The sequence below is a fragment of the Palaemon carinicauda genome, chromosome 37 (assembly GCF_036898095.1).
Source record: "Palaemon carinicauda isolate YSFRI2023 chromosome 37, ASM3689809v2, whole genome shotgun sequence".
NCBI classification, from domain to species: domain Eukaryota; kingdom Metazoa; phylum Arthropoda; class Malacostraca; order Decapoda; family Palaemonidae; genus Palaemon; species Palaemon carinicauda.
In genome coordinates, this window is record NC_090761.1 from 40,477,937 (window position 1) to 40,502,103 (window position 24,167).

Consider the following 24,167-nt stretch of genomic DNA (forward strand, 5'->3'; position numbering starts at 1 on the left):
CGTTCGGAAATCTGGAGCAAAAGTTCCCAACCTAAGCTTCAGCATTCTATACAATGGTTCCTTGAGCTATAACAAATAAAATCATCGATAATGGACAACCCTGTCAAACAGACTTACTTATAAGAAAAGTGTCATATAAGGCCATTTGTAGTTATGCAACTTTTGGCATCCTTACAAAGCATTCTAATCAAGTTTACAAAATCTAAAAATCCAAGTTCCGGTAACGTTTCGAATAGAAAGTCCAGGTTAATCCTATCGTATGTTTTATACCAATCAAGGTTTATTAGGGCAGCTGGCTTGTCCTCATTATTCAAGAAGTGTATTACGTCACTTAGCAAAGCGTTACATTTTATAATTGGCCTTTCCGGGACCGGAACTGTTCCTCCGTTACGAATGTAACGAGCATTGATTTTCACCTGTTTGGTAAGACCTTTGCTATAATTTTACAATCTATATTTAGCATAGTTGTAGGTCTCCAGTTTAATAGGTCTCCAATTTAGATTTCACCTATATCCATTTTTTTTCTTTTTTGGTAAAAACTTAATAACACCTTCATTTAGTTGCAGAAGTAAATGATTAGTCCAGTATACATTTAGAATACGAACTCTACTAGATATTGGGACACAGTTGTCATTAATATTTTAATGGGATGTCACTATCGAGTTTTGCCCGCGTGCTCAAAGGAGCAGTTTGCCCGTTAACAAGGTTACCGCTAGTACCCGAAAACACGGCCCATGATGGCCCAAGTCCCAGTGGTAGCAAGGAGCGAAAGCACCAGACGCTGGGCGTAGCCGGCTGTATGACGTCACTCCTAGACGCCTTCCATGGCAGGGAGGCAAGGAACAGCAGACGTTGTCAACTTATCGTTGTCCTCTTTGTGTCTTCAAACCTACAGTATATGGTCATATTACTCTGTTGTTTTTATTCCATATGAAATATTCAATTGTTACTTATTCCAGAGTTAAAATTATATCTGGAAGGAAGGTATTTAATATATTTAGTAATGTTTTAATTATGCCCATGGTTTAGTTTAGATTGTTTTTGCTTATTTATACTTTCTTCCAAATGGCTGGACTTTTTCTCGGGAGTAATTAATTTATTTTTGAAGTAAGATTTAAAAAAAAAAAAAAAAAAGGTTATTGCCTTGCCCAAGAAAATTTCTTGAAATAACGCCATTAACTTTAATTGCAGTTTTTAATAGATTTCAAGGTTTTATTACAGTAATTTTGTTTACGAAACTTTTTCTTTTATTGATAAATTATACAGTGGTTAAACTTGAGGTAATATTATTTACATTTCTGTTCTATAAGTTGGTCATACAAAAACGCTTAACTAATTGCAAACGTTACAGATACATTAGTTACATCAAGTAATTATCTGGAAAAGTTTTTACATTTGTTTCCTTATGATTTTATCAGTAGATATTTATTATTAAAGACCCCACTCTTTATAAATTCAATAACTTTCCTTTCAATGTTAATTAACCCTCATTTGCTCCCGAATCAAACTCCACTTTTGTAATGAAAAATTAACATCCCTACTGTATTTGAGTTTTTTTTTTTTTTTTTTTTTTTTTTTTTTTTTTTTTTTTTTTTTAGTATCCCTCGAAATCTAATTTTAAGAACAATAATGGGTGTTTCGTTTCTATCTTATATAAATTTCTCGATCATGATAGGTGCTAGGTCATAAATATAATTATGCAGTCTGTAGGTCCTGCCTCAGGGACCAACGGCTCTGAACGTTCCCGAGTTTGGTTACAGCTCGAGAGTCTTCACCTGGTTGTGTCCGTTAAGCTGTATTGGGTCGTTTGGACAGGCCTTTAAATTGATTTTTCCTTCCTCCATAAACTGCAAATGGATTTTTTCTACCTCCATAAACTGCATAATTTTCCATGTTATGTAAACTGCACAATTTTCCATGTTATTAATGTGGACGTAAAATAGTTCCATCCACTAATAGCTTGAATGTTTCTTCACAATTTGCTTTTTATAGAGAAATATCAGATAGATTGTATTGGGCTAAGTACACCTCTCTGGGTTACCCTTGTTCTTAATGGTTCATATGATAGAAAAAAAAAAAGAGTATACAGTTGCTTGGCAACCAAATAGCTTATTTGTTATACCCAAAACTTAGTATTATCAAAATCGCCATTTTGAGATTTAAGACGAATCTTAATGCCTTATTTGTCCTCCTCCATCATTTCTAACAGTTCATTTACAATAGGAGCAAACTACTGTCTCCGAAGAATGTTTGGTTATCCTACAATGCTTCGATCCTTCCCAACAGATCATCAGTAACTAGTAGTTTAAGAATTACATATTCTAACTTGTGACTCTAGCACTATAGACAAGGATGAACTCGACAATCGCTCTTTATGAACTTGTCTGATTTTGTAAGACTGGATTTTTTCAAAAATGTGTTTTCTACATTTTTGGTGCCATTTTCCATAAAATTAGGTTGCAAGTTTTAATTGAAATAATTCAGGTGGAAACTATAGTAATGTCAACAAGTCTTCTTGACTGGTGTGTGCTCGAACATTTCCCCATGACAGTCGCCGTCGCCACAATCTTTTCTCTCTCTCTCTCTCTCTCTCTCTCTCTCTCTCTCTCTCTCTCTCTCTCTCTCTCTCTCTCTCTCTCTCTCTCTAAGGTGACAGTTTTATCCCGTTAATTATTTCCTTGGATTTATCAGTGTGATTTTTGGGCCGAGAAACGGCCTACTGATGAGAGAGTATTATGTTTTGACACTTCATTCCTTCCTTAATCGCCTGTACTTTTTGATAAGGGAATCAGTTTATGAATGTGTTTTGTAATTTTCGGAAGGCTGGTTTGGTTTATTTGCTTTGCTGTCATTGTTTCGAGTAGGTTGATTGCTCTTGGATAACCTTTTTAACTTATTTAAGAGCAATAAGTTCAATATAACCGATTTTAATTGGGAACTTCATGACTGGACCTGATCCATTATGGCTATCATTATTAGTATTACTATTACTTGCTAAGCTGCAAGATTTAGTTGAAAAAGCATGATGCTATAAGGCCAGGGGCTCCAACAGGGAAAATAGCCCAGTGGGGAAAGAAAAAAAATGAATATTTTAAGATCGGTAACATTTAAATAAATATATCCTATATGAACTATAAAAACTAACAAAACAAGAGGAAGAGAAATAAGATAGAATTGTGAGCTCGAGTGCACCCTTAAGCAAGAGAACTCTATACCCAAGACAGTGGAGGACCATGGTATAGAAGCTATGGCACTACCCAAGACTAGAGAACAATGGTTTGATTTTGGAGTGTCCTTGTGATGTGATTATGGATGATGAAGTTTTCTGTAAATTCGTATACATGCGTCTATGTATCGGTTTTTTTTTTACATTAATGAATATATAATTGTATTGTATAAATTTACTTCCAATGAAAACTTTTGAATTTATTTGCTTATGAACTAGGTTATTTGTTAGACACCAGAAGATGGCTAATTTTTCATCTTATTTTCCAAAAGATTGTAAATTCAATCTGGCTGCTACCATAGCATACGGTATTACTAAGTTTACATGACATCTCTCTTAACTGTGGTAGTCCAGTGAAGATTCTTGAAAGTAAATTATGAAAACAATCGGGATTTACGGTATTGTTATTTTAATTGTTTTTTAAGAACGGCGAAATTTTCTTGACCCTAATGATCATTCCATGATAATCTCGTGGAGTTGCAATTTTGATTTGCATTCTTGATTTTTCTTTAGATACATAGAGAAATGGTAACCCTTCACTTGTGTCACGGATCCCCCCCCCTCCCCCTTCTCCAGTCTTTCCCACCCCCTTCTAAGACTAGTTCGGTTAAAAAAAGTTCTATAGAACTTGGGTTAAGGCCTCTCTATGGGTATGTTTAAAGAAAATCAGTGAGGTATGAGGGTGAAATTGTCCCAATGTTTATAGTTTAAGAGGCATTGTTAAATACAATGGAACTTTGATTCTCTGTAAAGAAATAAGCTGAAAATTACATTCCATATTAAGTACTTAGCATATACTGCATTACTTTCTTAGAGTGCTAGTAGAAATAAAGCTTTCTAAAATACTAAAAAGGTATGAGACTTTTTTAATAAGAAGTTAAGGATTTCGGTGGCGAGCTCATTTCGCGTTGGTTATTGTCAAGGACGCAGAAGTGTAAATGCTTGTCTTCCGTTAAGTTATCTCGAAATATTAGCAAATCAGCAGCAGTCGGGAAAATTTATCTGTAAGCCAGGTTGAATGAAATCCACATAATAGTTTTGAGTATTGCCGATGATGTGAAATTTCGGAAAAACTGTTTTAAAACTTTTAGAGATTCACGCCTATGTAAATCACTATCGAGAATTTAGTTTCGGTCGTGAGCAGCGATGTTGTGAAGTTAATATACATAATTGAATAGGAATAGAAGTTTCATTTGCGGAAAACTGGTTATGTTAAAGCTGGAAATTTTATTTATTAACAGTAAAATAACAGTTTTACTGTTAGTCGAATATTTTTAATCTCCGTAGTCTGTTCAAGAAACACGTGCTTATCAAAGTAGCTTCGTTACTTTCTCCTAATGTTGATTTTCTGGTTATGCACTATGTAGAATGATTAGTTTATTAAAGGGGCATCGAGGCACAGTCCCATAGTAAATTATTATGATTTACTCCTCGCTCGAATATTAGTGTAATTTTAAATAGTTGTAGTGTAAGTCAAAGGTACATAATTTATGACAAAATTTAAAAGGAAAACTGTGGGTGTGGACGTGTGTTTCAGTGCTCTGTATCGAATCTGGCTTTAAACGAAATCATTGTGTATCTCGTTGTTTATACTATGAAAAATCTCTTTGTGGGTGTTTGCTAGTGTTGATATTAGTGAAATATAGTGCTAAAAATCAGTGGTTTCCTTGTATGTGAGGTCTGTAGTGAAAGGCCTGACCCAGCATTTTTGCGTTGGGGTGGGGCTACTTGAAAAGTTCATTGAAAAATGATTCAATATGTCCTTCCTTAGAAAACGAAAAGGAAGACGTAATCCCGTGAATGATCTCGATCTATTTGTGACTGAAATCGACGCGGTACTCCTAGGAAGGGAGGAAAGTATAATGGCAGCAGCTCATGAAGAATGTGATGACGGAGGCAAACATGGCATGTGTGGGCACTGTGAGTCCTATGTCAATGATGGGATACAATGCGATCAATGCCGAAGATGGTACCATGATGAAGTAGCTTGCTCTAATTTAAGGGATGGTACAAGTACTCTTTTAAAAAGCAGGAACATCATTTATAAATGTCCAAAATGTGTTGAGTCTCCATGTGTTGATGACATGACGAGACTAAGCATCATCATAGAAGAGATGAAGGTAAATGTACAACAACAGATGTCTGGTTTTATGGATATGATAACTGCTCAATACATGGATATGCGTCAAGAAATTGTCGAGCTGAAAGAGAAACTTATGGAATACGAAAAAGAGAATGTGACCAAGACTACATATGCAAGTAAGTTGAAATCAAGAAACACTTTGGTTATAAAATCTACCGAGGAAAATAAGAAGGCTTCAGATATCAAGAAAACTATCATGAAGAAGATAACCACGAATGTCGAACAGGTCAAAACCTCTAAACAAGGCCACTTGGTAATTAATTTTGCGGATAAAACTGGGTTAGAAAAGGCTAAAAATGACTTAGAAGAGGTCAAGAATGACATTAAGGTAGAAGTAGATAAAAAGGATCTACTTAAACCGAAGATCAAGGTCTGCAATATTGATGAAAATGAAGATGATATAATTGCCAGCATAATGGAGAAGAATGAATGGTTGAATATGTGTGAAAATGAAGAAGACTTTAAATTGATCAGGAAGTTTAAATCAAGACAAAGCGGTAAATTACACGTCATTATAAAGTGTAGTCCAACTAACAGGAAAGTCTTCCGTAAAAGAGATGATAGAGTATATACCACGCTTGGAAGATGCTGTAAAATCTATGATTCCTACAATGTATTTCAGTGTTATAAATGCCAAGAATTTGGTCATACTGCTGAAAATTGTAGCAAGACTCAGGTATGTGCCAAGTGTAGCCAGGATCATCGAACCACGGATTGTACTGTAAATACGTTAAAGTGTCATAACTGCACAATGAGGAATTACAATGATACGAATCATAAGATATATGACGATAACTGTAAAGTATACAAGGAGGAGCTTACCAGGATAAAAAATAGAACCGATCATGGAGTCTAGCCCATTGGTTAAGTGTGGTCTGATAAATATTCAATCGGTGGGGAATAAAACCTTAAAGATTAGAAATCTTATTAACGAAATGGAATTAGATTTATGCTTATTAACGGAAACTTGGTTGCAGGGAAATATTAGTGATAACTCAAAGATTCAGGAGATGACGCCGTGTACTCATGATTTCTATCACGTACCAAGAAAGGACAAAACTGGAGGAGGAGTGGGTATCTTTATGTCGAAAACTTTCTCTAGGGTTTCTATCATGAATGAAATAGTATTTGAAACGTTTGAATATATCTGTTTAAAACTGACAAGAAACAATAAGGTATTGAATATAATATCATTATATAGACCACCAGCGAGTAATATGACTAAATTCATTGAAGAATTTAGTATTCTTGTGGGTGTGGTGGACGATATTAAAAATACATTAATTGGTGGAGACTTCAACTGTTGGGTAGATGATGAAAATGATAATAAGGCTAAAGAACTCAAGGAAGTATTTGAGATGTTTAATTTAATAAACAGTGTTTTGGTATCAACGTCAGTAGGTGGTCATACACTCGACTTGGTCATATGTGGAAAAGACTCAGACCTAATAAAAAACCTTGAAGTGGAACCAGACTTTGAGATCTCAAAAACACATAAACTCATCACCTTTAATGTTAATATAAATTGCACCAGAGTATTGAAAAAATGGATCACATATAGGGAACGGGAAAATTTTGATGCTGAGAATTTTATTGAAGCTAGTGTAGCGCAAATGTCTTGTGTGAACACACAATGTGAACATATGGTAGACATAGAATGTGTTGGGTGCTATACCAAGAAATACAACGACAATTTTGGAAAAATGTACGATACCATGTGTCCCATAAAGAACAAACAAATAGTGGTACGCGAAAATGTTAGATGGTATAATAGTGAGCTATTAAAGGCAAAAAGACACAGACGTAAGATGGAAGGTAGATGGAAAAGAGCCAAATCCTTACAAGCCAGAAATCTATATAATAAGGCCAGAAATGATTATAACATCCTGTTAGAAAAAACAAAAAGAAAATTCTACAACGGCGAATGTAAAAAAACTAATAACATGAAGGACTTTCACAAAAACCTTGATGATTTGATGGGATTAAAGAAAAAATATGTCTTGCCTGACAATGTTTGTGCAGAGAGTTTTGCTATATTCTTTAGTGAAAAAATTGATAAAATCTATAGAGGCTTCCCCCAAAATCACTTGGAAGGACAGTCAGCTATGCCAGTGAAGGAGGGAAAGAAGTTAATAAAATTTAGGGAGATAAATATGTGCGACTTGTTAAAGGTTATGAGAGAGATGAAGAATACATATTGTGGAAACGACCCTTTCCCAAACAGTTCAATAAGTGAAGCTCCAAACAAACAAGTCGTATATAATATTTACCTGAACATAATTAACCTAAGTATATCGCAATCCTGTTTTCCTAGCTGTGAAAAAACTGCGTTGATCAAACCAATTTACAAAGGGAAAGGTGATGTAAACGAGCTAAATTCATATAGGCCCATTTCAAATTTATCCTACATGTCAAAGCTTATTGAAAAAGTCATAAGTGAGCAATTATGGGCGCATATTGACGAGTTAGAGTTATTCCCGGAAAATCAATCGGCCTACAGAGCTAATCATTCTACAGAAACTACTTTGTGCTCAATAATGAATGATATGATAGGTCTTCTTGATGGGGGAAAGTGTGGAATTTTAATTATGTTAGATCTTAGTGCTGCTTTTGACACTGTTGTGCACGAGTACTTACTTGACGACTTAAAGTCTATTGGAGTGACTCGGGAAGCACTGAAATTTTTGCGAAGTTACTTAGTGAACAGGAAGACTATTGTAGAAGTTTCTGGAAACCGATCCAATGAGAGAATTCTTATGAAGGGTGTACCACAGGGTAGTGTCCTGGGCCCTATCTTGTTTAACATATATACTATCGAGCTATCACACATCTTGAAAAAACAAAAAGTGGGTTTTAAACTATATGCAGATGATACTCAGTTTTACCTCTCAATTTCAACAACACAAGATACAGGGAAGAAAATTGATGAGATAACGACTGAAATAAAAACATGGATGCAGAGGAAAAAGCTCAAATTAAATGATGATAAAACAGAATGTATGTTCTTTGGCACAAGGGTGGCTTTGAAGAATTACCAGTTAATTCAAAGTATAAAAATTGGTGATGCTGATGTTGGGATTGTGCCTGTTGTGAAAAATTTGGGTGTACTGATAGACTGTAATTTGTCAATGAAGGACCAAATTGTGAACACAGTGAAAGTGTGTAACTATCACCTGAGAAACATAGCATTTATTAGAAAATATTTAACAGAGGGCAGTACAAAAATTTTAGTGATGAGTCATGTAATATCAAGGCTTGATTATTGCAATTCTCTGTACTACAAATTGCCCAATACACTACTAAGGAAGCTTCAAAATGTGCAAAACCGGGCGGCTAGACTGATAAAAGGCATTAAATTTCGGGAGAGAATAACTCCTGCACTGATCGATCTACATTGGTTACCTGTTAAGGCTAGGATTGAGTTTAAAATTTGCTTGTTGACTCACAAAGCACTTACAAGTGATAAGCCTAAATATCTTCGTGATTGCTTGGTCCCCTACCCTGAAGCTACCAGCGCCACTGTAAGAGTTAGACATGCAGATGACCCACATAGACTATTCGAAATTAGTGTGAATCATGCAATAGGAGGAAGAACGTTCAGTTATGCTGCACCGAGACTCTTTAACGACCTTCCACTCGATGTCAAGAATAGCACAAATGTGGCTGCCTTCAAGAAAAACCTGAAGACTTATCTTTTTAGAAAGTGTTATAATAGTGACCTGAAAACTATTAAGCCTGAATACAAATGCTAGCGAAATAACTGATAACGATACAGAGCAAAATATTAACTGGAAAGGAATTATTTTTTCATACACCAAGGCCCCCCTGAACAGACCTTTAGTGTTTGATGGAGGGCGAGAAATAAACCTCTAAAAGTAAGTAAGTACAAAAACTGGTTTCTGATCGAGCCCGTGTACGTACCAGACGTATTGCTGAATGGTTTAAAGTTCTTTAAACCTTCAGTAATTTGAATAAATTCAGAATTCTGTAACATTACTTGTAGTTTCGGTGCAGAAAATTGTCTTCTTGTTTATAACTACCACTAATGGTAAATATGTTTTGTATTTATTTGACGAAGCAGTGTATTAGAGGAAATATTGCTGTTATTGTATGAGGTTTACCAATGTTGCGTAAGCTTGCATCTGAAATTTGGCAGCCGAACGTTGTTAAGTTCTATTAGTAATTCAAGCAATAAAGAAAAGTATGGACGTTGTAGAATCATAGTGACTTGAGGTTTACAAAACTTTGTGCTAAATGAATTTAATGTGTAGATTGTCCACTTTTCCTGGATGGTGTAAGGACCATTGTTGGGTTTCGTCTTCATACCTGTCACCATGCAGATTTTTCCCCTAGAAAAGGCTTTCAATTTTTTTTTTTTTTTTTTTTTTTTACGCTTAGTCTGTGAACGGTGTGGATGTGGTTATTTATAAAATCAACATTTCTTTATAAGACTTCCAAACTTTTCCGCCATTCCGCTCTTTACAAAAGCATGGTATCTGAAATATCCATTGATTACATTATTTATTTGAGCCATGAAAGAAATTACAGTTCAGTAATACTCCTAGGTCACGAACTTTACAAATTTAGTACCAGGACAAAGTTGTTGTTAATAATTCATTTGTATGTCGCCAAGGTTTCTTATGGCCTGTCCAGACCACGGTCCCGATACAAATTTTATCTGGACCTTGGTCCAGACGACAGAGCCTTGTGTGCGTCCACAAGCGAGCACAAGCAGTTTGCCAGAGAAGTTTACTGCTTGTGGCCGGTGTAATATGGCTCGTTAGGTTGTTTAGCAAACATACCAGAAACTGCCCGTGGCCTGCCGAAGACAGTACTTGACTGTCTTGGGTGGCCGGCAATATGTCGTCACTCTCACATACTGGGGTTCCTATGGAGGCGCACGCTGTCTTTTGCTTCCACCATGGACAAGTGGTCGATACCTCATATGCTAATTTAATAGAACTTTATCGGAATACCTTTGCCTTTAGAATGTAAAACTGAATCAAGAAGATAGGGGATTAGGCATACGTATTCAAGACATTACAAAATCGAAGAATTAGTTACCAAAGCTTGTGTGAGTTTTCCGTAATTAAAAAGGTGATCTTGAAATTTGAATAGTTCAAGAGCTTGCGAGAAGTTAAATGATAGAAAATTTAGGAATTCAATTAATATAGTGTAAGAATAGTTTTGAACCGTGAAGAAAACTATTGCAGAGAGTTAAAACACTGATGTTACTCTTTACCCTACTGTTCTCAAAAGAGAAAACAGTCCTACGGAAAAAGGTTATTTCTTGCTATTCATCTACAGTCCTTAGGTATGTCAGTTCACCCCCCCCCCCTCCCCACCCAAAAAATGTGCCTCATGGAAAAATTCATGGTTATTAGATAATGCCCACTTAATCTGATTTCCTTGCCTTTTTTTTCTGTAAGTATTTGAATTTTTTAATACTACTTTAGTACCATATTGGCCCTGATGAATGAAGTTTGTCTAGTAATCAATAGGGTGGAAAAGGCATGTTAAATGTCAGCCATTGCCTGTTGTGCTGTCCTTTGTAAGCTTTGTATTTTGCACAATAAATTGTTTCTATCTTTTCCATGTTGGTGTTAATACCTTTATGTCCATATTCCTCTGTAATATTTCCTCTAATCTAAAATTTTCAATTATGATACTCTAGAGTAAAAATTATATCTGGTAGGAAGGTTTTTAATTAATTTGGCAAGGTGCTTCAAATGTCTGCATGGTAGTTTCGATTTTCCCTATCTACCCAATGTTAGCTTTCTCATGAGTAATTTATTGATTTTTGAAGCAAGATTTTTTTTTAAAAGAAAGTTTTTTTTATGCTTGCTCTCGATAACCTTTTAGATAAAACCGTAAAACACACACTATAGTTTAGTTTTTATATTTCTATTGCGGTATTTATCAGGGAAAGAGAAGAGTAACAATTTGTTAATCATTCAAAAAGTAAATTTCAAGTTTTTTTTTTATTCCTTTTTACAGTAATTTTGTGTTTAAGTGGGTCATATTAACTGCCAAAGACAGTAAAGACCATACCAGTTCTACCCACGCGCAGGTAAATTTGGGGTTAGCGGGGATTAGAGGGGTAACCTTCTTTAGATTGCCCGGAGCTTCTTTTCGGACGGGGGCTTTTTGACGGTGCGTCTAGCCCCTATCCAAGAGGGGTAACCGTTAAGTGGGGCTAAGTCTTGTGACGTCACGGAGCACCATTGGCCGGCGAAAGGGTACCTTTCAGCATTAGCTTGCTTTGCCAAAGTTCAGTATTCTTCATTATCCCGCTCCAAATAACATTTCTGTTTCAGAAAAATTAATATTATAAGATCTTTTGATGACTACTATGCATATCAGACCATATGATATACTGTTTTTCGCAAATATCTTTGAAACGAAAACTCGGATCAGCATGGTGCTTTGGCAAAGATTGTTCCACACGCTCCGCTAATTTTTGACACTACTGTGCATTGTCAAATGCTGCTAATTATGGCGTTTACTCTTGACTGTGAAGTCAAAAACCTGCGTGAGCCATTTACACATTCGAACAGGTGAGAAGTGACGTAGTAGTGACGTCCATTCATCCACTAACTCCGTCCCTGCCTTCCCCTACTACCACCATCCCTCCCTTTTCCTCCCTCCTACCATACTCCTACTCCCTATTCCCGCCCTCTTTCATCTCCCTCAATCCCCCCCTCTCTCCCTCTCCCTCTCTCTCTCTCTCTCTCTCTCTCTCTCTCTCTCTCTCTCTCTCTCTCTCTCTCTCTCTCTCTCTCTCTACACACGAAGAAATGAAGCTATGCACACATGACTTATTTATAATGGCGGATAACTCAAATGTTTATATGTTAATTATGGTAGGGTGTTTTATGTATGACCCTGATTTCTGTTCCAGCGCAACTTGTTGTGGCTTAATTATTGTATGAGGTTTGTTTGACAATTATACAACCATTGAAAGTTATAAGAGTATGCGACCCTAATACCCATAGGTTACGTTGATCGTAAGATGGGATGAAGTATGTAGCTGACGCTTGGTCATTTATAAGAAATTGTGTAAGAGATGGAAAGGAAAAGGGTGGAACTGAATTGGGAATCCGATGCAGAGTAAAAACTTAAAACGAAATTGAAGTGATAAATATATGAATAATTTATTCTAATATTAGGAAAAGGCTGCCATATGTTAAGTAGTCATTGCAGACATAAATAGACAGCGAGTATATGATGGCTGGATTAATAGTATAAATAACTGACCACATATTTTACTTTTAATATTTATCACTCTCGACAAACAGGTCATCTTCCTCATCAATGTTACCTTCTGTACTTACCAAATACGGTATAACCGTCAAAGAAGCAAGAACATCGATTACGATTGTTTGCATAAACGATCAAACTTTACTCGGCATATAATTTTTACTAATCTGTCATTAATTCGTCATACTTGTGTCTGGCTTCATATACCGTGTAGCCTAAAGAGAGAGTCAAAGTCAAAAGTCAAAGTCAAAAACCTTTATTCCATTATAAAATGGTTATTCTGTTACATAACAATATAAATTATTTACATAAAATTCACAATAATTGGATTGTAAAAATTTAGGATATATATACATTCAAGTAAAATTTAAAAAATATTGCTTAAGTTTCTTTTTGAATAAATCAGAACTAACATTTATACATTTTCTTATTTCCAGAGGTAGTTTATTCCAGCGAGAGAGAGAGAGAGAGAGAGAGAGAGAGAGAGAGAGAGAGAGAGAGAGGGAGGTAACAGCCATTCCCTTATGAGAGAGAGAGAGAGAGAGGGGGGGGATGAGGAAGGGGTAAGGGAGGTATGGAGGAGAAAGAGGTAGGGGGATAAGGAGGGGGGTAAAAGGGGAGGAAAGGGAGTAGGGGAAGCCAGGGGTGGAGGTAGCGGGTGGATAGAAGTCACAAATACGTCACGCCTCACCTGTTCGAATGTGTAGTAGCTCACGCAGGTTTTTGACTTCACAGTCAAGAGTAAACGCCATAATTAGCCGCATTTGACAGTGTACAATAGTGTTAAAAATTAGCGGAGTGTGTAAAACACTCTGTGCTTAAGCATCATGTTGATCCGAGTCTTCGTTTCAAAGATATTAGCAAAAAACAGTATGTCATAGGGTCTGATATGCATAGTAGATTTCGTTACAAAATACTTCCTGTGAGAAGGTTTTTAAGGAAAATGGTTTAAACAGTCGCATATCAGAAGAGAACAAATATTATTCAAATCCTTTACGGAAATATTGGGAGGTATTCATAAAAATGAAGGATATCCTTGTAAGCATAAGGTAGAAGTACAAGGCAATTCTCTGAAGCAAAAGGTAGAAGTATAAGCAAATCTTTCTTTCCATATTCATAATGATTACCTTTTACTTGCGAGGATATCCTCCAAGCAGAAGTTAAAGGTTGACTCGTCTTTCTGGAGCACTTAGTTACATGTTGGAACTTGTAAGATTTCATTTGTGCTGTCAAGATAAGAAAGAGTTAAGTATTTATAATACGCATTTAATGCCCTGTTTTTCCTTGTATTTAATTAAGTTTACGCATCAGAAACAACACAGACGCCGCCGCGCCTTCCCCAAAGCCTCGCTGGCTATCCCCCACCCCTTGCATTAGAAGTGCTTTGAACTCTTTTCAGCTCCCCCACCCCTTGCATTAGAAGTTCTTTGACCTCTTTAGCTCCCACACCTCTAGCATTAGAGGTTCTTTGACCTCTTTTTAGCTCCCACACCTATAGCATTAGAAGTTATTTGACCTCTTTTTAGCTCCCACTCCACTTGCATTAGAAGTTTTTTTACCTTTTTGTAGCTTCCCCACCCCTTGCATTAGAAGTTCTTCGACCTCTTTTTAGCTCCCACACCCCTTGCATTAGAAGTTCTTTGACCTCTTTTTAGCTCCCACACCTCTTGCATTAGAAGTTCTTTGACCTCTTTTTAGCTCCCACACCCCTTGCATTAGAAGTTCTTTGACCTCTTTTTAGCTCCCACACCCCTTGCATTAAAAGTTCTTTGACCTTTTTTTTTTTTAGCCCCCCCACCCCTTGCATTAGAAGTTCTTTGACCTCTTTTTAGCTCTCCCACCCCTTGCATTAGAAGTTCTTTGACCTCTTTTTAGCTCCCCCACCCCTTGCATTAGAAGTTCTTTGACCTCTTTTTAGCTCCCACACCCCTTGCATTAGAAGGTTTTTTACCTCTTTTTAGCTCCCCCACCCCTTGCATTAGAAGTTCTTTGACCTCTTTTTAGCTCCCCCACCCCTTGCATTAGAAGTTCTTTGACCTCTTTTTAGCTCCCCCACCCCTTGCATTAGAAGTTCTTTGACCTCTTTTTAGCTCCCCCACCCCTTGCATTAGAAGTTCTTTGACCTCTTTTTAGCCCCCCCCCACCCCTTGCATTAGAAGTTCTTTGACTTCTTTTTAGTTCCCCCACCCCTTGCATTAGAAGTTCTTTGACCTCTTTTTAGCCCCCCCACCCCTTGCATTAGAAGTTCTTTGACCTCTTTTTAGCTCTCCCACCCCTTGCATTAGAAGTTTTTTTACCTCTTTTTAGCTCTCCCACCCTTGCATTAGAAGTTCTTTGACCTCTCTTTAGCCCCCCCACCCCTTGCATTAGAAGTTCTTTGACCTCTTTTTAGCTCTCCCACCCCTTGCATTAGAAGTTCTTTGACCTCTTTTTAGCTCTCCCACCCCTTGCATTAGAAGTTCTTTGACCTCTTTTTAGCTCCCCCACCCCTTGCATTAGAAGTTCTTTGACCTCTTTTTAGCTCCCACACCCCTTGCATTAGAAGTTCTTTGACCTCTCTTTAGCTCCCCCACCCCTTGCATTAGAAGTTCTTTGACCTCTTTTTAGCCCCCCCCCCACCCCTTGCATTAGAAGTTCAATGACCTTTTTTTAGCTCCCCCACCCCTTGCATTAGAAGTCCTTTGACCTCTTTTTAGCTCCCACACCCCTTGCATTAAAAGTTCTTTGACCTCTTTTTAGCTCCCACACCCCTTGCATTAAAAGTTCTTTGACCTCTTTTTTTTTAGATCCCACACCCCTGCATTAGAAGTTCTTTGACCTCTTTTTACCTCCCCCACCCCTTGCATTAGAAGTTCTTTGACCTCTTTTTAGCCCCCCCCCCCACCCCTTGCATTAGAAGTTCTTTGACCTCTTTTTAGCTCTCCCACCCCTTGCATTAGAAGTTCTTTGACCTCTTTTTAGCCCCCCCCCACCCCTTGCATTAGAAGTTATTTGACCTCTTTTTAGTCCCACACCCCTTGCATTAGAAGTTCTTTGACCTTTTTTTTAGCTCCCATACCCCTTGCATTAGAAGTTCTTTGACCTCTTATTAGCTCTCCCACCCCTTGCATTAGAAGTTCTTTGACCTCTTTTTAGCTCCCACACCCCTTGCATTGGAAGTTTTTTACCTCTTTTTAGCTCCCCCACCCCTTGCATTAGAAGTTTTTTTACCTCTTTTTAGCTCACCCACCCCTTGCATTAAAAGTTCTTTGACCTCTTTTTAGCTCCCACACCCCTTGCATTAGAAGTTCTTTGACCTCTTTTTAGCTCCCACACCCCTTGCATTAGAAGTTCTTTGACCTCTTTTTAGCTCCCACACCCCTTGCATTAGAAGTTCTTTGAACTCTTTTAGCTCCCACACCCCTTGCATTAGAAGTTTTTTTTAACTTTTTAGCTCCTCCACCCCTTGCATTAGAAGTTCTTTGACCTCTTTTTAGCTCCCACACCCCTTGCATTAGAAGTTTTGACCTCTTTTTAGCTCCGACGCACCTTGCATTAGAAGTTCTTTGACCTCTTTTTAGCTCCCACACCCCTTGCATTAGAAGTTCTTTGACCTCTTTTTAGCTCCCACACCTCTAGCATTAGAAGTTCTTTGACCTCTTTTTAGCTCCCACACCCCTTGCATTAGAAGTTCTTTGACCTCTTTTTAGCTCCCACACCCCTTGCATTAGAAGTTCTTTGACCTCTTTTTAGCTCCCACACCCCTTGCATTAGAAGTTCTATGACCTCTTTTTAGCTCCCCCACCCCTTGCATTAGAAGTTCTTTGACCTCTTTTTAGCTCCCCCACCCCTTGCATTAGAAGTTCTTTGACCTCTTTTTAGCTCCCACACCCCTTGCATTAGAGGTTCTTTGACCTCTTTTTAGCTCCTACACCCCTTGCATTAGAAGTTCTTTGACCTCTTTTTAGCTCCCACACCCCTTGCATTAGAAGTTCTTTGACCTTTTTTTTTTAGCTCCCCCACCCCTTGCATTAGAAGTTCTTTGACCTCTTTTTAGCTCCCACACCACTTGCATTAGAAGTTCTTTGACCTCTTTTTAGCTCTCACACCTCTAGCATTAGAGGTTCTTTTACCTCTTTTTAGCTCCCACACCCCTTGCATTAGAGGTTCTTTGACCTCTTTTTAGCTCCCACACCTCTAGCATTAGAGGTTCTTTGACCTCTTTTTAGCTCCGACACCTCGAGCATTAGAAGTTCTTTGACCTCTTTTTAGCTCCCGCACCTCTAGCATTAGAAGTTCTTTGACCTCTTTTTAGCTCCCGCACCTCTAGCATTAGAAGTTCTTTGACCTCTTTTTAGCTCCCGCACCTCTAGCATTAGAAGTTCTTTGACCTTTTTTTAGTTCCCACACTTCTAGCATTAGAAGTTCTTTGACTTCTTTTTAGCTCCCATACCTGTAGCATTAGAAGTTCTTTGACTTCTTTTTAGCTCCCATACCTGTAGCATTAGAAGTTCTTTGACCTCTCGTTATAGCTCCCACACCTCTAACATTAGAAGTTCTTTGACCTCTCTCTTTAGCTCCCACACTTCTAGCATTAGAAGTTCTTTGACATGTATTTCTAGGTTCCATACTTTTAGCATTAGAGGGTCTTCGATCTATATTTTGAGGTGCCTTACTTCTAGCATTAGAGGCTCTCTTTTTTTAGGTGTCTTACCTCTGGCATTAGAGGCTCCTCCTCTTCGCTGTTCTCTCCTGTCTTCTAGTTTTCAAGATCTTCTTTCATTAGATTATCTGTTTCTTTCGAGATTTCATTCTCTTTTTCTTAGTTCGTCAGTGTCCTTCTAGATTTCAAAAGAGATTTCAGTGCCGCGAGTCCTCACTTCGTTAGATTCCTCAGGAAATCGAAGGCATTTATTCTTTACTTATCTGGGCAATGAGTAAAGAGATGAATACTATCGATTTCTCCGCATACACTATCATGCCAAAGTAAATGACGAGCAACATGATAATATATTTACCAATGTCGTCTGGATATGTCCTTACTTCAATGGCGAATTTTGGGACAATCTTGTTGAAGAACTACACGTCACTCACCGTTCAGTTGAACCATTCTGCCTCCATCCTCATTCCCCGCAATCCGTTTTTGCACCTATAAAAAGCCTCGTACTTTTTCCAAGTCTCCTTTAATAAGACAGTCCCAAAAGCCCAAGCAAAGGATCCTTCAAGGCGCATACATTATGATCTTCAAAGCTCAGCTGCCAACGGAAGATCCCGTGTCTTTCTATAGGTCGGGCGATATAAAACGAACGATCGGCAACTTCGGCAGCAACCAAAACCATCTGTAGTTGATGGTGTTCCGAAGACGTAACACACAATTCTTACCGGCAGCTTCCTATTCGGCCAGAACGCGATCTCTGTGAGTTAAGTGAAATCCTTCTCCCAGTCATCAACTCATTTCCTCTTACTCCCATTGACGCGCAATTCCTTGGTTAGATTTCGCCAGCTACATACAGATCATGTGAAGTGTTGCAGGCTACGTTTGAAAAAATTAAGATCAGGTCTTCAGAAGTCATTTGAAGCTCGGGGAGGAGATGTTCAGGACTGCTGCTGGAAATTTCAGTTCTGGAGTCATTCAGAAATCCATGTTAAGTATACGGCTATGTCCTTTGAAGACTTTAGGAAATTCGGGAAAGTTTTCTTCCGAAAACATTCTGAGATTCCGTTCTGGAGGCATTCAGAATTCCCTGCTAAGTCTATGGCTATTTTTTCTGAAGCCATTTGGAAACCCGAGAAAGTTTGCTTCCGATATCGTTCTGAGATTCCGTTCTGGAGGCATTCAGAATTCCATGCTAAGTCTATGGCTATTTCTTCTGAAGCCATTTGGAAATCCGAGAAGATTTTCTTCCGAATTCTTTTAGGACTCCGAAAAATTCCATTCTTGTTTTATAACAACGACGACGACGACGACGACGACGACGACGACGACGACGACGACGACGACGTACGACGACGACGTACGACGACGTACGACGACGACGTACGACGACGACGTACGACGACGTACGACGACGTACGACGACGACGACGTACGACGACGTACGACGACGACGTACGACGACGTACGACGACGACGACGAACGACGACGTACGACGACGTACGACGTACGACGTACGACGACGACGTACGACGACGTGATTTGATTTATGGATTTGAGTTGAAAAGTTTTGAAGACGCTAAACGCTCAACTTTGCAGTTTGAAGGAAACTTTAAGATACCCGGACGAAGGGCGAATGGTAATTGAGGTTTAAAGCAAACGGAATTGAAATAGTTGATTTCAGCTAAATTATTTCAGGTTTGGGATTTAGAACAATCTATTTCTGGTACGAATCGAGATATATATATATATATATATATATATATATATATATATATATATATATATATATATAATATATATATATATATATATATATATATATATATATATATATATATATATATATATATAGTTTATGTGTATTTACATGCATGTATATAAGCTTTTGCAGTATATGAGTATTCTGTGTGTATATATATATATATATATATATATATATATATATATATATATATATATATATATATATATTTATACGATATATATATATATATATATATATATATATATATATATACACAGACATATATATACATATACATTTATATATTATATACATATATATATAATATATATATATATAATATATATATATATATATATATATATATACATATATATACATATATATATACACAGACATATATATACATACATACATATATATATATATAATATATATATATATATACATATATATACATATATATATACACAGACATATATATACATACATATACATTTATATATTATATACATATATATATATAATATATATATATAATTATATATATGTATATATATATATACATACATATAATATATAAAAACTATATTTATATATTATATGAATACAGTATATTTGCATGTACTGTACACACACACACATATATATATATATATATATATATATATATATATATTTATATATATATACATACATACATACATACATATATACTGTTTGTACATACATACATATATACATACATATATACTGTTTGTACATACATACATATACATATATACTGTTTGTACATACATACATATATACATACATATATACTGTTTGTACATACATACATCCCTAAATACAGCAGCCTTTGTATTCTCCCAACTGTTTATACATGCAAAAGCAAATGTAAAATGCACATTGCCAAGTTATGGCTTAACCTTGATATTTCATAGATTCCAGGTGTGGACAAGATATCTGTCCGCAAGCCACTGTACATTTTGTTCTTCAAAACGGAATAACATCTTGAAATCACGATCAAGTGTGGGTAAACGGGGCATGTATTGTTTAACATGCCTCACATCCACAAAATCTGCCATCGTGCTGAGAATCAGACAGAACAACCTTTCTCTTCGAACTGCAGTCTGCTACTGACCAGACTCAGCTTTTTCGAAGCATATGCTCTTTATATGAAGTAAAGGGTCTTCTTTATGTATAACCATTTACTTTTATGTGATTATAAGGATATGCTTTTGCTCTAAAAGTAGAAGCTTTTGCTTGAAATGTTTATGAATACAAGTAGAAGGATTTCCTTCATATTTAGCAAGTATAAGCATATCCTTTTCTTTATGAATACCGCCCATTGTTTCACCAAGTGTACAAATAAGCAACGTGCATGCATATTTGGATACATTTTTACACTAGTCTTTTACTAGTGACTCAAAACTAAATTTTAGAAATATCTATTCAAATGAAGTTGTACAAACACACTATAGAAATAAGTAATCATGATTATTACATTTTACAACCTTCCAAGTTTAATTATTATTTTCCTTGCGGAAGTTATTTCTTTTAATTAATATTATTTTAAAAATATTTCGGCAACGAACAAAATAAGTGACTAAATCGGTTGTGCTTTTCTATGAGTGTATGTGTTTAATTATTGTGTTTTGTGATTTTGGGAAGGCTGGTTTTGTGTATTAGCTTTGCTGTCTATGTTTTGGGTAGGTTTGTTACTCTTAATCTCCTTTATTTTGTTCCTAAATAAGTTAAAGTTAACGAGTGTTTTTTTAATAATAGGTTTTAATTGAAATTTAAATATGATAGGACCTTGTTATCTTTTATGCCAGTGATACGATTTCGGAAGCTGAATTTTTCAATATGCTCACACGTATATTTCTTCGTATGTATGAGTGTAATTTAGAATGATTAAACTGGATAAATTGAATTTAAATTGTTTATGAAATAGGTTATCTGTTAAAGACCCCTGATAATTTCAGTTGGACGTCCTTCAGCATCAAGTCCAAAATGTGATCGGGAATCCTCCTACGTTACAAGTTTCGGAATTTTTCATTTTATTTTCCAAATGATTGTAATTCATTCGTGCACTTACCGTAGTATATATGCTTGAAAATACTGTGAAACCAATCTAGATTCATGTTTTTTTCTTCTTCTTTTTAAGAACATCGCGTAACTTTATTTAGACTGACCATTTCGTAACAATCTAGAACAGTTACATTTTTATTTTTCCTTCCTATCTGTTTCTCAGTTTGTATATGCTTAAAGAAATATACCCTCTCCACTGGAGCCTTGGACTCTACCCAAAACCCACCACGATCACCCCATCTAGAATGGAGCACGGTTGTGGCGTTGTTATGGCCTCTCTTACTGACTTATGTTTAAAGAAAATCACTGGGCTATCAGGGTAAAAAAGTATGTACTGTATCCTAAATGTATACTAATGTTTTTATATTAAGCTTTATTAGATAAAACGAAACATTAATTTAGTGCAAAGAAATAAAGCTTAAAATTACATATTTTAAGTACTTTGAAGCGTATATTACTTTAATAGTGCCTCTGTAAATGAAGCTTCATAAAACGTTAATGAAAACACCTAATACCAAGTGAAGATGATTGATTTCTGTTGGCTAAAGGAATTCTTCATCCCCTGATTAGAAAATTGGAAAACCACTTAAGTACAGTGGTAGACGTAGAAGTGTAAGCTTGTCAAAGATTGTCGTTCGGCAAGTGCTCCCGAAGTAAACAGGAAGGCCAGATCAGGGTCAGATCATCCATCGGTTGCAGGTTGAACAATTAATAGGTAAGCCAAGATGAATAATATTGACGTCATCATTGGGGTATTGTCGATGTTTTGAAATGTGTTTTGGATGCATTGTATCTTTAAGCTTTTGGATACACTCTTGTCAAAAAAAAAGTTAGCTTTGCGGGTGAATAGCTGTATTATAAAGTGACCATACAAAATTGATAGGAACAGATTATTATCGAATATGCTTCATTTGTGAAAAGAGGGTTTTTATAAGGCTGATCACTTTAATAACAGTAAAATCAATGGAATTTTTACGATTAGAGTAATATTTTCCCTTACAAAGTTTGTCAAAGACTACACACATCATGGTCAAGGGCAGGGTTACTTATCGAAGTAGCTTTGTTCCCTATCGTATTTGGATTTTGTAGTGCGTATGGGGATTTGGGTAACAATTGAGTACCGAGGCATTATCTTTAATAAATTATTAAATCTATTCATGGCTGAATGGTGTAAACCTTTATTAATTTGGATAAATCCAGAATTCTATAACAAAACCCGTAGCTTCGGTGCAGAAAATGTTCGTCCCTGCTTCTAACCAACACTGATGTCCATTACTTGTTTACTTGTTTTGGGTTTAAATCCAACCCTCCACTGAAGTCGAGTGAACTACTTATCGGGCGGGTCCATAATCATACAACGAAACATTTTCATTATAACTTATACAATTCTTTGATTGTAGCATCTTCCAAATCATATGATCTTGTGAAAAGTAATGTCTTTAGTTTCTTCTTAAATTCAATTGCTCCCTTTAGGTCCTTCATTTCAGTTGGCAGTTTATTATAATGTCTAGGCGCACAGTAGCTAAAAGCCCTTAAACCAAATTATTCAAACTGTGTATTAGGAAGATAATATAAATTAATTAGTTACTGTACATGTCGGTCAGCTTGAAAAGTTAAGGAAGTGAGACAAAGGTGCTTTGGTTAAGTAAAGAGGAGGGAGGAAGAGAATGTTGATCATGGACCCACCAGGCCGTCCATTGGCCCCTCGCACAATCCAGCAGTTTACCTTTTAGCAAGTTTGCCACGTGCGCTCGTTCAATGTTTGTTGTTTACCAAAAGCACTAGACATTACCTCTGTGTGAACCTTCGTGTGTCTGGAAGTGGCGTCATATTACTGGCCATGGTTAATGTCTGCTTTATTTCTGTGCACTAAAGCAAAGTTTTATTGTATATAAACAAATCCTCTTCATATTGGTATACATTTAGGATACAGTACGTATTTTTTCATCTTGTTAACTCGTTGATTTTCTTTTAACGCAAGCCAATAACAGAGATCATTTCTTAGTGGGTATATTTTTGTATCTAAAAACACCATTGCGACTCCAGTCTTTGGTACGTACATTGACTAACTCGTCGTCCCCCCTAAAATATGCTTGATTTTGATAATCTAACTATATCGTTCACATTGGGCAAGCATGCCACCTCACGAATTGCCGCATTTGTTATATGATGCTGCCATTTGATTCCCAAAATCCTTCTCAATGTTACTGTATATTCTCAAAGGCAGGAAATTTTGTACCAGTTGTTACAGTACTGTACCACGATGGGTGTCCATAAATTAATATCTTACAAGCACTAAACTGTTTTTAGCTTGCTCAAATGCTTGTTCTGCATTCCCCATTCGCTCCTTTAATTCTATAACTAGGGATCCATTGCTGGTAATGATGGTTCCTAAATATTTGAAGAGAGTTTTTTGGGCTCAAGCCATGGCGTCCTGATGGAAGGTTCCTTTTTGGTAGCTTCCTTGGGTATATAAACTACTAGATATTCCCAGAGAATTTAACCACAGGTTATCACAGAATTCTAACTTCTGGAGCGAGTATCCTAAAGGTTTCCCTTTAAGACATCGTATATCAACAGGGGACGCATGTATTAACGCGCCACATAGCTATCTGCACCCCACATAGTTAACACTTCGATGTGTATGGGCGGAGAATAGCTGGGGAGCCGTTCCACAGCTAATCTCGTCCGTGGCTACTTTTGGTACTCGAGACGTAAACAAATGGGCGCCATTGCTAAATGACGTCACGTCCGTCCTCGTCCTTCGCTTAGTAGCTTGCCTTACTAGACGGATTTTTCCCTGTGCTTATCTTATCGACTTGCATCTTAGCCATGTCTCTACCCTTGGCCTTGCCTTCTTCTGGAAAGTTGAGTACAAGGTTCCAGTATTGTTTAAATAAGCTCTGACCGTAAAGTAACTTTTACTTTTCGAGATATTTTATGTTTTTTGGCAGAGCTTTGCTGCTACCGGACCCGCCATTTTATGGCGTCGCTGTTGTTTTGCATGCCTTATTTAGCTAGCCTCAACAGCTTTTCCGGCCTCATTAACTAATCGATACTATG

The 24,167-nt window shown here is 36.8% G+C and overlaps 1 long non-coding RNA gene across 4 annotated transcripts in view; it reads left to right on the forward strand.

The window, feature by feature from the left end:
* LOC137629592 (uncharacterized) overlaps nt 1-24,167 on the forward strand; it is a 68,458-nt gene that overhangs the window by 11,968 nt on the left and 32,323 nt on the right. Inside the window, exon 1 of one of the 4 annotated variants that reach the window (XR_011041543.1) lies at nt 21,273-21,431. The exons of the other annotated variants lie outside the window; for them this stretch is intronic. This is a non-coding gene — a long non-coding RNA (uncharacterized lncRNA). Of the gene's footprint in view, nt 1-21,272; nt 21,432-24,167 lie in introns of those variants that run through there. 4 annotated transcript variants of the gene reach the window in all.